At 42.2% G+C, this 13889-nt stretch overlaps 1 protein-coding gene across 4 annotated transcripts in view; it reads right to left on the bottom strand.

Annotated features, from left to right (window-relative positions):
- GPRIN3 (GPRIN family member 3) overlaps positions 1-11440 on the bottom strand; it is a 67126-nt gene extending 55686 nt beyond the window's left edge. For 2 of the 4 annotated variants that reach the window (XR_008296243.1, XM_027060827.2), the window contains exon 1: positions 11049-11435. The gene's annotated coding sequence lies outside the window, so the exon portion shown is untranslated. Of the gene's footprint in view, positions 1-11048 lie in introns of all 4 variants that reach the window. The other 2 variants (XM_027060823.2, XM_053217131.1) reach the window with 2 other exon arrangements.
- Between the last annotated feature and the right edge of the window lie 2449 nt (positions 11441-13889).

The raw sequence follows: 13889 nt of genomic DNA, 5'->3' as shown, positions 1-13889 counted from the left end.
ATATATTCATCTACCTGTCAACTATCATTAATTTATTAGGAATATGGTTTTAAGAAGGAGCTTGTCTCAAATGAGCCTTCTGTACATAGACCGTCTTTTTTTCAGCCTTTAATTTGAACTAGAACACTTAGCTGCCAGCTAAAATGAGGAATTGCTCAACTTTCATAAGTAAATGAGCATCTATGATTAAAACATCAATCACGGAAACACTAGTTCTATAAATAGTGTCTAAGTCCAAAGTCCACAGGTAGGGCTAAACACAGACACATGCTTTGTTTTTCTCCTTCTGTGTGTGTGTGTGTGCGCACGTGTGTATGCACGTGACTATCTGATAGGTATTTAGTTTTTCTCTTGAGAAACAAAGAAATGTTGTTTGCTGAACATATGTGTCACCTGGATATTTTGATAAACATTTTTATTTTTCAATTTAACCGCCTATACAATGATTTATAAAGTTTTAACCTAAAATGTTTGTTTGTCCTTGAACTCACTCTGTTTGCTTAAAAAAAAAAGTCTTATCTCTGATTTATAAGCTTTCAGTTTGGTTTTTCAGCAACACAAAATGAAATTTGAGATAGGAGAAATCAGGCTATAAAATCCAACCTATTCCTCTGCTTTTGACCCAGTGGTAATAATAATAATGTTAATACATTACAGTGTGGTATAGTAGTGAAGTGAAGCTTGTGACCTTTGAAGTTAGACAACTCTGAATCTACACACAGTTGAGTCAGATACTATCTGAGGGACCTTTGGCAAGTTTTTAATCTGTTTCCTCATCTCTAAAATGGGGGAAGTAAAAGTACAAATCTCATAGATTTGTTTAAATGAGAAATGGGTTTAGCAGGATGTCACTAGCAGAAAAGGCTAAAGAATGAAGTTTTGAAAGAATCTGAGTTCATTAACTGGACAGATTTGTAGTCTACTCATCACCTATTTCCTTACAGTGGAAAGCAAATGGATGAAGAGAAATGTACTAGGGTTCTCTTATGCCCTAGAACCAAGATAGCAAAAGTGCCCTGAGTGGCTCCCTTAGGCTCTTGATCCTCATTTACCTCAACTAAATTCCTCTTCCCCACGTGTTTGGTTGGTTTTTCATTCTTTTTCACTTACCATCCTTAGTTCTGAAATCTAGGTACTGCCTCTTCTCTTATTTCCCCTGTGCTGCTACCTTCTGGGCAGCAAAGCAAGAAAGTTCTCTTCTCAGCAGGAGTGAATACACAAAAATGGAATCACTCACCAGGCAATCCAGAGATGTGATTTACCACTTAAACTCTAGGGTCTTAACCCTGAAGAGGAAGACCAGGGAAGAGTGATAAGCACCATGTTAGGAAAAAAGGATAGCATGAAGGCAGGGGGTATTTCACCCAACAACTATAAAAACCCCAAGTGTTTTCAGTACTCCAAAATGGGTATATTACCCAATCATGCTCTGATTCAAGATCATCTTCCAAGGGTGAAGGTGATCCTTGCGAATCTAATAATCCCAAATGGCGGCCTTTCACTTGTCTTAAAATACACTAGCATATTACAAACCATTTATAAGCAATGGTAAAGTACCAATGACAGCAAATGATTTATTAAAAGACTAATTTAGAGCAGTTTTCTGTAATGTCAGTTATGTTGATCTCGATGATAAAGTAATTTTTATAATAATGTTACTCTCATTTATCTCACTTGCATTTGTAGATGTTTTCTTGAATAGAAAAAAATGAGGGGCGATGAAGTTACATTGAGGTTCTGGTATTTTCATGAGGAGGAAATTTCCTACAGTATATAAACTAGCTGCCCACAGAAACCTGGAAGATTTCTTAATCTTACACCTTCCCTATCTTGGTCACATTTGCTCCCCTCTGTTTCTTAGTTGTTTTTAACAAGATGAAGTTGAAAATACATATGTCTACCATTTCATTTTTGACGACATTAAGGAAGTGTAGTGTGGGAAAGGCTTCCTCCAGTTTTCAAGCTGGCCTGGTTGGAAGAAAGGAACCCAGGTGTGGTGAGCAGGTGGCGAAGCTCTGAAGGGGAACGGAAATTAAGTCAATTGCTAGGGCCTAGAGGAAGGAAGAGAGAGGTCTGTTTGGGACAGAGAAAGAAGCCTGGTTGTTAGGCTGTAGGGGAATTCCCAAGGAACCTCACCAGGAAAAGAACCCACTCTAATGCTGCTGAGCATATTTATTAATATGTTTATGTAGGCCAGGAGTCTGGGAATTATTTGAGAGTTCAGATTATGTTTTATTCATTTTTGAATCCCTAGCACATAGCACAGGGCCTAACATATATATCAAGTACTCGATACAAATTTATTAAATGATCCAAGCATCTATCTTCCTCAAATCAGAGCTTCAGCCGGTCCCCTTTCACATTCTATACTTCATCTCCTAAATAAAATCCTATTTCCAGTTTGAGGAATGCTTTTATTTCATTTGCAAAGCAGAAGTAGCTGACATATCCCCAATCCATCAAGCTCACATTATTAACTTTTATCATCCCTCTCTGAGAGTTAGACTCACTACTCAAAAGTAGTGAGGGATGATCTTTAAAAACTCATCATTACAATTTTAGACATCCAAATAACCGCCAGGGAAATAGAACAGTTCTTCATAAGAGCATGAAAGTTTTAGTGTAACTAAGTTTATGTTATTTCAAATCACTAAGAAAAAAATTACCTTGACCCCTAAAGAATTTTAACACCTATGGTCTCTTACATGTTATCAATACATTTTAGGTGTTATGAAGACGCAGACATCATTCTACATGGAAATGCACTCTGTCCAAAGAAAGCACAGAGTCAATGTAGCCCCGTGTCCTCTGTTGGCTTCCACTGATACTATTCTCAGCCCCGTCTTCTTCTTAGAGTGAAGATGGTGAAGCACCGACACTTTGGGATTAATAATTTGATGTGAGGATGTTTTTAGAAGCGAGGTGGGAGGCACAGTGTGGGGGTGGTACGCAGCAAAGTGTGCACGAGGAAGGAAAGTGGCAGCGGTTGTTGAGAAAGAAAGTGATTTCAGAGAGCTATTAATTAAGAGCTTTCTCTATTTTCGAGATCTGCCTGAGGTTTTCATCCTATTGTCTCAGAAGGGCATATGTCTTTACTTCTAATGTGAATGATCAACTGTGACACAGTCAGCTCAGCTCATTGTCAGCCCTAGTAACAGACGAGTTCCACACAATCCAGTGGCCACACTGTGTAGTGATCTCAGGGATGAGTTAAAAGCACAGCCAACTGCCATTGTTAGATGCACATTTCTCAGCTGTACAGACACAGACACAAACTGGGATAAGAGTTGATACTACTTCTGACAGTTGGTTCTCAATTGCCAAGCCTACGAAATAGACCTCACCATTACCTGAAAGACTGAGATATGCTTTGGGCTTTCAGGAGGCTAGGCAAGTTTGGCATATAGCTAAAGAGTCGTATGTAACATAAAGATATGGTGTATTTAAACACACATAAAGCAATCTGATGTAAAATGGTAGTTATTGGTTAAAGAAGAAATGAACTGTTCTACGGACGGTTGATTTTGTTTGCTTGCTGCCAAAAGTGGTACGGTAAAAAATAAGCAAACTGAAAAATTCACTCTTCTCTTACTAACAGACCACGTCAACCCAGTTTGTATTCATTAACCTTTTGCAGCATCCGCATGTTTTGATGATGGAAACTTTTTAGACTCTCGTGATAGTTTACGGGAGTCAACGACATTGACCACAATGATCTCTCTACTTTGTAGAGTCACATCAGTTTCATGAGTACAGTCACAGCACTGGAGGGCCCAGGGATACTTAGAAAACATCACAAACTCAATCCCTATTAACTGAAGTTGTTGAGCACAAGTGGCTTCTATGAAGCCTCAGTGTCAGAGAGACAGTAGGGAGTAGTGGAGACTATAATGAAATAAAGATGTAGCACATACTGTTACTTAGCTTCTACCCAGAGAGTATGTATCAGTGTCTCATTTTTTATAATATATCTCTTAAGTTTTAAATATTGCCTTAATGAAAAATAAATACCTGCGAGTCAAATAAAACATGATCTTCCTGCTGGGCCCACAAACTGTGCCAGTTTTTAATTTCTGACCTGGTATATACATCTTCAAACCTGAGGTCTGGCCACGTTAAGTGAAATGTATTGGGTCTCTCAGATGCTCACGGCAAAGGATTCTTCTGCTCTGAGTATCTATACGTGTAGACACAAAATCATCCCCATGTGAAAGGAGATTGCATAGGCATTTTCACTTAATGAGAGCTCAGCCCCTAACCCTGACATTGACAGATTTCTGTTCGGTGACTGCTTTCGGAACATGTTCAACATGAAAACAAGACCAAACCTCCACACTCATTTGTCAGAAGCAATTTCTACTCATTCAAGGATGCAAGGGAAAATGCATATCCATTTATTAACCTTCGCACTGATTAAAATCCTCATTAGCATTAAAATTCTAGTTGCTTCATTTTTACCTGCATTTTTCAAGGAGAAATAATTTATAGTATTCAAAGAAAGCCGTGCTTAGAAAAAAAATATTACCAAGTGTAAATTAAAAATTCATGCTCTGTATAGGAAAGTAGTTAGAGACAGGGCATAAGAATCACGGAGGGTTTACTGAAATAATTGATCTCTAAACCATGTTTTGAGGGGATTGAGAAGCTAATTTAGGATGAAGGATTGAGCATTCCAAAATGATGTAATGGCAAAGGCAATGACCAAAGTCCAACAAAGTGGACTCCATGATGAATCAATTATATCTTGCATTTTGAACAATTAAAAAAAATTAATGTTTATTTTTGAGAGAGAGAGCGGGGTAGGGGCAGAGAGAGAGGGGAACAGAGGATCTGAAGCAGGTTCTGTGCTGACAGCAGAGAACCTGATTGTGGGGCTTGAACTCATGAACTGTGAGATCATGACCTGAGCCGAAGTTGGACGCTTAATTGACTGAGCCACCCAGGTGCCCCTTGAACAACAATTTTTGAGAAGTGTATCAGGAGTAAGCAAATTCATATCAGACTAAAAAAGAAGAAAGATGATTAAAAATGTCTATATTATATTCAGCAGCCCTGTCCTACACAGACATAATTTGGAGTAAAAATCTGGAGCTGATGCAAAATTCTGAATCCCGATGATATCTGCTATAGTGTACTTATTAAGGCAGACACATAGGCACAGACTATAACATTTTAGAAAAAAAAATTGTCAACAAGAATTGAAACAAAAAAAGATGCTCTGATTACTCAGAAAATATAGTGAACACAAATGTTTAGCTCCCTCAAGCATTTAATTTACCCGAAGTTGTACATTATAAAGAAAGAGTCTCCCATAGACACAATATGATTGTTTTAATTTTAGACTATTTAGAAATCAATATGCTGAAAAAAACAATCAAGAGTCTATCCCCATAAAACATCTTGATTACTCCCCCTGAACTAGATCTTCCACTTTGCTGGACCATTTGCAATTCAGGCTTAAAAAAGGATCCTCTGCAACTCCTTTTCTCCAGAAAATTAGTAGATGGAAATGTGATCTTTTAAGGAGCACTGGAGCTCTCTGTCCAGCTGTCTGTTACTGAATTAGCAAGAGTGCTGAGGTCCCTGGAGGTGCCTGTGACTGTGAACTGTTACTCTCTAGCCTTGAGTATTTTCAAGGTTTGCTTGGTTCTGCAAGTGTCACAAGCTGTGACTACTGACTAAAGCAGTAGGGTTGGCTTGGGTATCCACCGGGTTTAAGACCCAAGAATTAACATGTTTAAGTGGAATCTTGTGTGTAAGTAAGTCCAAGAAGTCTCCCTGCCTCAGACTGCACAGCTGATGCCCACAATTTTTCTGCCACATCAGACCTCTGGGAGAGAGATCACTGCGTTGTCACTTAGAAAGGCTCACAGCATTGACTCTCAATTTTGGAGGAAGGGCTGCAGGAATAATTAGATTCCCTTCCCCCCACCACTCTGGAGCCATTCATATCCTCTCTTCAGACCCCATTCCTTCCCCCCTCAGCAGAGAATCGGTAGAGAATTAGAAAGAAGAGGTCTAGGTTTTAGCCCCAGCTCTAACAATCATGAGGACACATTATTCACTCATCTGCGGCTCACCTGTTATCTTTTTTTCTCCCCTGTAAGTAAAGGCAAGACTGAACAGTGGTGTTCAAGCCTGGCTATTGGAATCATTTTAGGACCATCATAAAATATAGATTTCCAAGCCCTACATTTAGATTCGGATTCAGATTCAATAGGTCACAGCATTTAGCCTTCCAGCTAAGGGTCCGTTATTATTACCTGGTAATAATAATTCAGGCCCCCAATTATGCTGCCAGCTTTAAAATAAAGCCGACGATCTAATTATAGACATGAAAAATCAGAAAGCTGTTATTGTGCTGGCAACTCCAATAAGCCCAAATAAAAAGCTGTGAAAATTTTTCTCACTGGCATTCAAGACAGTAAGTAATCTAAATTGTAAGCTCATATACATTTTCCCCCATGAAATTCAATAAAGTCTTTTCAATTCAAATGCAGCCTCTAAGTGTTTTTGTTATTCCGGACTTGACTCTTATGCAACAAAGCTAGCTTATCACTAATCTAAAGATTCTGATGAAGGAAGATGAAAAAGGAGTCCAGGACATCTTTATAGAAAAGTGAATCTCCATATTTGACTGAACTCCAAATCAACTAATTTGGGTACCCGAGTCTCTGTTTTAACTGGCACTGTTCTTCTGGTTGAAGGTATAACTGTTGTCAAAAGGGTATTAATATCATAATGTTGTTCTATTCCATAGGAAAGGTAGCAAGAGCTGAAAGAAGCCCACCAAACATTTTAAAAAACACAAGTGAAGACATTCTCCTCTGATTTTATCTCCTAATAGCTCGGGTTGCAGCAAAACACACTGATGTTAATTTCTCAAAATGCACGCAAACATACTCAAACATTTTACTAAAATGCCGAACAAGTCATAGAGCAACTGAAAAATAAAACCTGGCAGGTTCTGCCCTTTCTTTTGGGGTTATGAGTACCAAGTGGTCTGATTCATCTTCAAGAAGCTGTTGGTTTCTAACACGAGGGTTTATACCTACGAGGCACACAGGAAAGGAGACTTGTAGGAGAGAATAGAAAGATTTGCTGGATTTGTGACAGTCACTTGATCACCCTTGCCCCTCTGTGCCAATGATGGTACTTGTGTTCTAGGAAACGAAATGCTCATGCTACAATGTGGTATATCGCGTAATTTCAATAGTTCATTGAATTCAACTGAAACAAGGCCTAGCCAGTAAATTATTGCAAATGAGAGTTTTTTAAAGGCAGGAAATGACAGATTTATGATGTTATGGCCATGCTGACTAGATTTTCTTAATGGAGTAGTATTAGGAAAAGAAATCTTATATACAAAATAACAACTCTTGGCTAATATTTTAGTCTAACCAGAAATCCTGCGGTGATTCTCTCCCCCCACCTCGATACTCATTTTCTTTTCTGAATGTTTCTTAAATGAAGCTCACACTACCCTGCCTCATTCTTTACTTCTTCCTTCTATATCACCACTCCTTCCACACTGCCCACCCAGATCCATTCATCTTTCATAAACTAGCTCACATTCCACCTTCTCCTTGAAGCCTTTCTAGATTAATGCAGTCCCCAAGGATCTCCTTCTCATCTGACTTTAGTGTCACGAATTAATGGTAAGTCATAATGTCTTGCCTTTCTCAAGGCAGTTCTGCCTTTCAGAATATTGTGTAAATGCTTGTGTATCAGATTTCCTGTTGACTCTTGGGGTCTGACAAACGGGAAGCATCTCTTCTTTGTGTCACTTAAAGCACTGGCTTTTGGACTTTTTGGAACATGATGCATAATAAGATATACAATCTACATCATAGTCGGATGTGTATATATACATATAAACATATATTTAATCAAAAAATTCCATGAACTATACTTACTTACCCTTCTATTCTGTTTTACTCTACTTCATTTTTTGAAAATAAAAATGCCATCAGACCCAGTAAACTGACTTCACAATGGGTTGTGACCAGTTCTAGAAGGGCACTTATTGATTACCATGGGGTTGCTATATACATTTCCCTCACTTAAGACATAATTTAAGAATTGTGTGAGACCTTTTGGCTCTCTTTAGTACATGTTTCTGAGTTACTTTTTTTTTTTTCATCCACTTTTTCAAACCATCATACTTTTGCCTTTTGGGTCATTGGGGACAATTAATCCCTGGCATATACAGTACTTTCCATCTTTTTGCCCTGAGCACTGTTGTCATAAAAATAAGATCCCCTGCCTCCTATAAAACTCCAATCTCCGTTCTCTCATTCCCTTTTATTCTCACAATAGGCAAAGTAGGGGGTAGACATTTCATGGATGAAGAAATTGAGACATAGAGGATTATGACTTTTTTTTCAAGGGTACGTCTCCTTTTTAATCAGGTTATTACAAATTAGCGAATAGGGGGGCATCTGGGTGGCTCAGTCGGTTAAGCGTCTCACTTTGGCTCAGGTCATGATCTCGTGGTTTGTGAGTTCGAGCCCTGCGTCGGGCTCTGTGCTGACACCTTGGAGCCTGGAACGTCCTTCAGATTCTATGTCCCCCTCTTTCTCTCTGCTCCTCCCCCGCTCACGCTCTGTCTCTCAATAATAAATAAACATTAAAAAAAATTAGTGAATAGTGTTTCTAGATATTTGAAGGGTATAACATTGGGTGATGTGAACAACATAGAGCCTCCCTGGCTATGCATGTACCTAACTTACCCAGGTCAAACAGTTTACAGTCATGACCAGATGAGTTAGTGGCCCTGCCAGACTTCAGTGTGAGGGTGGGTCTGCTTCCTTTCACACTCATCTTTCCGTCTCCATCTTCTCTCAGTTTTTCACCCACCCAGAGCTACCTGTTATTCCTGGGCCTCTTCATGTTTTGGCCCCTGTACCAGGACTGCTCCTCTCTCTCCTCTTTACCAAACTAGTTCCTCTTGTTCTTCAGGTCTCTGCACACAGTCCTCGTCCTCTCTACCTCCACGACCTGACTTCCGCAGCATGGTCTACAGGCCCTGTCAGAGCACTGAACCAGGTGGTACTCACTCCCTGCCCAGTTCTGCCAGCAGAGGCTGTGTCTCGCTCAGTCTTCTATTCCACAGACGAGGACCATGGTGAGTTCTAGATAAACAAGGTTGATTGCATGAATGAATCAATGAATGAGTGCACAGAGGGCAGAAATTGCTAGCACTGAAAGAACTCACGCGTGAGCTGGGGCTGGAACTGTGTGTCCTGACTCCCAATCTTTTATGATTTTGGATTCCATGACGGACATTTTAATGCTTCCCCATAAGTTGTAGGTTTTTTGACTGGGAATTCATACAGTGAAGGAGACCTATATCTCATAAGTATATTTGAGGCACAGTCAAGAAAATGTTGCAGGGACAAATAATTAAGGCAAGTGTATTGAGGCAATTAAAAAATACCCAAATTTCAAAATGGCTTGTTGGACCTCACCCCGACCTCCAGTTGAGACTGATCCGATTCAGGTCATGTTTCAGGCCTCCACTTCCCATATGAAGCCATGCTTTTTTTTTTTTTTTTTTTTCCCTCATCATTTTCATAAAAGTCTAGTTAATGATTAGGTGAAGCCTCACCACACCACAACACATTGTACGTGGCTCAGCGTGAGTTCCTCTGCTCTGTTTCCAAAATAAATCCCAGTGATATAACATCTAGACTTGCAATGGCGATTACTACTCTTTTTTCCTGTTTGTGAATCAACAACCCATTTCCTCCCCCCTCCCCCAGCACATAAAAACTTAAAAAGTGCTCTTGGTGATTCTATTTAAAGAACATTCTCTAATACAAACTCCTGTCATTCGCAGATAGCAACAGACCAGATTTTCTTCTTTATGCTGTGACTCATGTGTCTTTATTCCCAGGCTCAGGGCAGGCCAATGGTGAACACAATGGAAAAGAAAGAATAGTTTATAACTGGAAAATAAGCACATTCAAGAGAAGTACACTCAAAGCATTATCAAAGTAAAATATGCAGCAGCACCAACAAGAGCAAACAAAAGCCCACGCAAGAGATGTGTAAATATTTCATGAGACTAAGCCTTAATCAACTCTCTCCCCAAATCTTGCTGGGGTTGTAAACACTTCAGTTTCTTTCAGTCCCATCATGACCCAGATTCCCCGCAAAAATAAAATGAAGACACGGACTGATGGTTCTTTCACAAATGTGTTGTGAAAAATATTGCGATGGAGCATATCCAGGTTTGCTTTAACAGGAAGATCCCCTTAATAAAAGGTGCTTGCTTCTCGGTGACTCCCCTCCTCCAACCCTTGCCTTTTCCCCATCGCCTCTGCTGCTTTCTGGACATTCACATCATCTTAACCTTGAACTGCCTACGCTCCAAGCAGAGATTTCTCCCACTGCTTCTCCAGGAGGCCCTTCAAACCCGACGGCTGTCTGCTGCCTCCCCACCACCCAAAATTCACTTCCCAGGGTCCAAGAACCCCTCCTCCCCTGCACCTCCTCTTTTATAGTCCACTGTCGCGTCTGAAATTTTGCATCTTTTTAGATCTGCCTGGATAGCGTGAAAATCTGTTGTGTGTATATCGGCTGGCAGTGTTCTTCAGATTTTTCCCTAAGATCCATCTCTGCAGAACCTTTATAGCCTCTAGTCTCTACCCTGACTTAATGTGGTTCCAAAGTTCACCTCTACATACCGAACAGGTCTCTACAATGATTTCCCTTTATCAACCTCTGCCTCCCCTCCTTCTCTCTCCACCTCTCTCAAGATAAACTATATATGCAAGTGTGTATGTGGATAAACGCACACATACATGTATATACACACACATATGAAATATATGAAAACTACAGTGTTTTGACTCTAAAGAAAATAGACATGGGAAAATGAGAAAAATACAAGTATAGTATTGCCAAACACACACACACACACACACACACACACACACACACACACACCTATTTGGATATTCACAGTGTGCAGACCTGATGGATTATAATCCCCACGCCTCCCAGCCCAAGAACGAGAACAGCAGGCTTCGTCTCCCATTTACCTTCAAAGCCAGAGCCTAAGGGAGCAATGACCTTGCAGAGAAATTCATCACCTGCGAGAAAGACGGCCCCTCCTGGAGCGCAGGACGGGATGGGGACAAGAGCAACAGGCAAACGATCAGCGGGCAAAATGTGGGACCGAATCCATACCCCCGGCGGTACCGAGCACACCACAAAGCTCCGGTCTCCCGGGCTGGACGCCGGGCAGAGGTGGCGCAGGGGGGCGTCTCCTCCCGCGGCCGCCGGTTGCCTACCTGCTCTCGCTGGGCTCTCCCCGGCGCCGCGGGGCCGCTGCCTGCGCTGTGGCGGGGGTTTCCCGTCGCATATCCCAAGCGGCGGCTCTCGGCGCCACACGGATAGCTCCGGCGGGCTCCGGAGCGGCGGTCCTTTTTCGCCCCGTTCCGGGAGCTAGCTGGGTGCTCGCAGGAACTGAAATTACTATGCAAAGAGCAGAGGCGGCGCGCAGGAGCCGGGCGGAGACCGCGGGGGCCGCCCCCACCGCGGGGCTGCAGCCGCCGCCGCCCGGCACGGAGCCAAATTGGAGGTGGGAGTTCACGTGCCCGACTGCTCCTCCGTCAGGCCCGGGATGCGCCCACCTGTCCACGGAGGGCAGCGCCGCCGGGCCGGAGCATCCGGGGAAGGGGCTGCAGCTTCGCAGGCAGCGGCGGCGGTGGCGGCGGCAGCAGGACGCCGAGCTCCGCCCCCGCCGCACCCCAGCCCAGCCTTCCAGGTCCCCCGGGAAGGGTTTGCAGCGGCTACTTGCCGCGCGGCAGGGGGGTGGGGGGTGGGTAGCGGGGCAGGGGCTGGAGGGTCAGCGTTCTGCTGCAAGGTGACCAGCGGCAGGTGGAAAGTTAAGGAGACTAAGGTAGAGGACTAGGGCCCAGAGCGACTGGGCAGGAATTCTGGCCCTTGCTCCTTCCCACAGGTCACCAGACTCCATGTATGTGTCTAGACTCTAGCAGACGGTTTCTAATAAAGCCACGTGCAGCGAAAATCTGAGAACAAGGAACTCCCCGACGTTTCACATGTGTTGCAAAACGGACAGTATCCTGCGTATTTGGAGATGGCATTGCGGACGGTTTTCTTGTCCTTCTTCCCTCTCCCCCACCCCCACTGATGGGCGTGGATGGCTTTGAAAATCGTCCCTGCCAAGTGGCTCCAGTAGTACTATATGGATGTGTAGTATGGTTAACAGCTAGAGATGCTGCAAATGATACAAGGAAAATAACTGTTATTAACTGAATATTGTTGGCAGGCACTATATAAAAGGCCTTATATGTGCCTTCTCTGATTTCCACAGCAACTCAGGGGGGTGGGTATTGTTCTCCACTGTATAGGCAAGAAAACAGGCTTCTGTGATTTAGACACTTTGGTTGAGGCCACACTTTAGTAACCTGCACAACCGGGATTCAACCCACTCCAAAATATGTCCTCTGAACTAGTACACAGGACTCACCCAAGGATCTTGTTGTAATGAAGATTCTGATTATGTAGGTCTTATGTGGGCATTGCTAAGAAGCTCACAGTGATGTCCATGCTGTTGGCCAAGGAACCAAACTTTCTAACCTACTAGACCAGGGATTTGAATTAAATTATTTCACCCTAGCTCTAGTTGGTCGATAACAACTTTTTTAAAATTCTTTTTTATTTTTGAGACAGAGCGCGACAGAGCACAAGCAGGGGAGGGGCAGAGAGAGAGGGAGACACAGAATCCGCAACAGGCACCAGGCTCTGAGCTGTCAGCACAGAGCCCGACAGAGGGCTCGAACCCAAGGACCGTGAAATCATGACCTGAGCTGAAGTCAGATGCCTAAACGACTGAGCCACCCAGGCGCCCCATAGCAACTCTCTGAAGGTGGGTTAAGAAGGACTCTATGGTTGTGTCTTGGCTCCTGGTCAGAGAATACTGTAATCAGTTCATCATGTTCAATTTGGTTGTGGAGAGATGGTTGTGACAATGTGCTGGGTGGCTGTCCCCTTCCAAAAGAAGAGGGGTGGCTATGGTATAATATTGAAGGCGTTGGTGCACCAAGGACAGATATCTTCATTCCAGTTCTCACCCTCATTAAGAAAAGCTTAAAGTTTTACACCTGACGTATGTAACACAAAATACTTTACAAAGCGTGCACATAAATAATTTTATCTGTCTTTATAACAACACTGTAAGGCAAGAATAATTTCATGTTACAGGAAAGAAAACTGAGGTGGACTGAGTTTCCTGAGGTTAACAATTAATATGCAGGCAGTAGTGGCTAGACTGTGACAGATCTCTAATTCAAGGTTGTTTTTACTATACCACGTGGGTAGTTCCTACTGATGCTGTAACAAATTACCACAAATTCAGTAGCTTGATATAACACAAATGTATTAGCTTACAGTTCTGGAAATTGAAAGTCTGAAAATAGGTCTTACAGGGCTAAAATCAAAGGACCAGCAGGGCTATGCATTCCTTCTGGAGTCTCTGAGGGGATAATCTTTTCCTTCTTTATTGGTCCCAGCTTCTGGAGACAGCCTGTATTCCCTGGCTTGTGACCATTGTGATTACCTTGGGTACACCCAGATAATCCAGAAGAATCTCTCCACTTCTAGATCCTTAACTTAATCACATCCATGAAGGGCCTTTTATCATGTAAGGTAACATATTCATAGGTCCCAGAGATTAGGATGTAGATATTTTTGGAGGATTATTATTATGCCTACTGAAACCTTGATTGGTACTTATCTTAACAGTTTCTACCATACCTTATTGGTCTGAATGACACTGAGGTAATACTTAGGGGAAGTCCTAACCGCTGTTAAAGGCCCTCTTTAACAATACAGAATTTTTCAAAATTCTGCTTCTC

This window comes from Acinonyx jubatus, chromosome B1 (assembly GCF_027475565.1).
Source record: "Acinonyx jubatus isolate Ajub_Pintada_27869175 chromosome B1, VMU_Ajub_asm_v1.0, whole genome shotgun sequence".
Classification (NCBI taxonomy): domain Eukaryota; kingdom Metazoa; phylum Chordata; class Mammalia; order Carnivora; family Felidae; genus Acinonyx; species Acinonyx jubatus.
This window is presented reverse-complemented; position numbering and strand designations above follow the sequence as displayed.